The sequence below is a fragment of the Olea europaea genome, chromosome 3, assembly GCF_002742605.1.
Source record: "Olea europaea var. sylvestris chromosome 3, O_europaea_v1, whole genome shotgun sequence".
NCBI lineage: Eukaryota > Viridiplantae > Streptophyta > Magnoliopsida > Lamiales > Oleaceae > Olea > Olea europaea.
In genome coordinates this window covers 1,436,184-1,438,048 of record NC_036239.1, presented here as the reverse complement: position 1 = coordinate 1,438,048, position 1,865 = coordinate 1,436,184, and positions in this window count along the sequence as shown.

The following is a 1,865-nucleotide window of genomic DNA, read 5'->3' as shown; positions in this document are numbered from 1 at the left end:
ATTTTGAGAACTGACAATGGGCTTGAATTTTGCAATATGGAATTTGATCAATATTGTAGTAAACAAGGGATAATGAGACATAAAACTGTGAGCTATACTCCACAACAAAATGGGGTTGCCGAGAGGCTTAATAAGACAATTCTTGAAAGGACCAGATGCATGTTAATCAGTTCTGGTCTTCCAAAAGTTTTCTGGGGTGAGGCTGTAAAAACAGCCTGTTATCTTATCAATAGATGTCCTTCCAGCTCTTTGAATAACAAACTTCCTGAACAAATTTGGTCTGGTTCAATGCCAGATTATTCTCACCTAAGAACCTTTGGATGTGCAGCTTATGCACATCATACTGAGTCAAAACTGGACCCTAGATCGTTGAAGGGTGTGTTCTTAGGATATGGAGAAGGGGTTAAAGGCTATAGATTGTGGTTAAGAGATGTGAGGGGTTATAAGGTGATAATAAGCAGATCTGTTATCTTTAATGAAGATGATTTTCCATGTCTTAGTGACAAATCTGGTGAGAAGTTAGGAAAGGATGATTTTATTATCACAGAAATTAATTTTGATAACCACAATACTGATGATGAGGCTCAGTTTGAGGTGGAGCCACATCAGATAGTACCCCAAAATGACTCTGATGTTGAAATTATGGAAAATGAACAGCATCTGGAGCCTGCACATGATCTGCAGGGCTGGAAAATGAACAGCATCTGGAGCCTGCACATGATCTGCAGGGCTACCAGCTTGCTAGGGATAGAGAGAGAGGAGGGAAATAAGACCTCCTTCCAGGTATCAACATGCTGATTTTGCATCTGATCAGCCTGAAACTGATCTGTTCGAGTTAGAACCTGCCTCTTATGAAGAGGCTATATCTTCCAAGGAATCCCTCAAATGGATTACCGCGATGGAAGATGAAATGAACTCACTCCTCAAGAATGAAACCGAGATTTTAGTTGAAAAACCCAAAGATTGTAAGTTGATTGATTGTAAATGGGTTTACAAAATTAAAGAGGGTGAGACTAAAGTAAGTGATAAGAGGTTTAAGGCAAGGCTTGTAGCTAAAGGCTTTAATCAAAGGGAAGGGATAGACTACAATGAAATTTTTTCACCGGTTATTAAATATACATCTATTAGAGTCCTATTTGCTATAGTGACACAATTTGACTTGGAGTTAGAACAATTTGATGTCAAACTGCCTTCTTGTATGGTTCTTTGGATGAAACGACTCAACCAAGAGGGTTTGAAGTGCTAGGAAAGGGAAACTTAGTGTGTCTCTTAAAGAAATCATTGTATGGCCTAACACAGGCTCCTAGGCAGTGGTATAAAAGATTTGACTCTTTTATACAAGGTTTGAACTTTAGGAAATCAGAATACGATCCCTCTTTCTATTACAAGAAAGAAGGAGAATCTGATTTTTTCTATCTGCTTTTATATGTTGATGATATGCTCCTTGCTGGTCACAATTCTGCTGCACTTAATTCAATTAAAGAAAATCTGAAATCTGAATTTGAAATGAAAGATTTAGGACTAGCTAGAAAGATTTTGGGCATGGAAATAAAAAGAGATAGGATAAATGGGAAGTTGTTTCTAACACAAAAATCTTATGTTGATAAGGTTATAAAAAGGTTCTCCCTTCATGAATCTAAGCCTGTTAGTTTGCCTTTATCTGCTGGTATGAAACTATCTGTTGATCAATCGCCTAAAACTGAAGAAGAGCATAAAAGAATGATAAATGTGCCTTATTCTAATGCCGTTGGATCTGTTATGTATGTTATGGTTTGCTCTAGACCTGATATTGCTTATGCCGTGAGTGTGCTAAGTAGATTTATGAGTAACCCAGGTGAAATACATTGGCAATGCATGAAAAATCT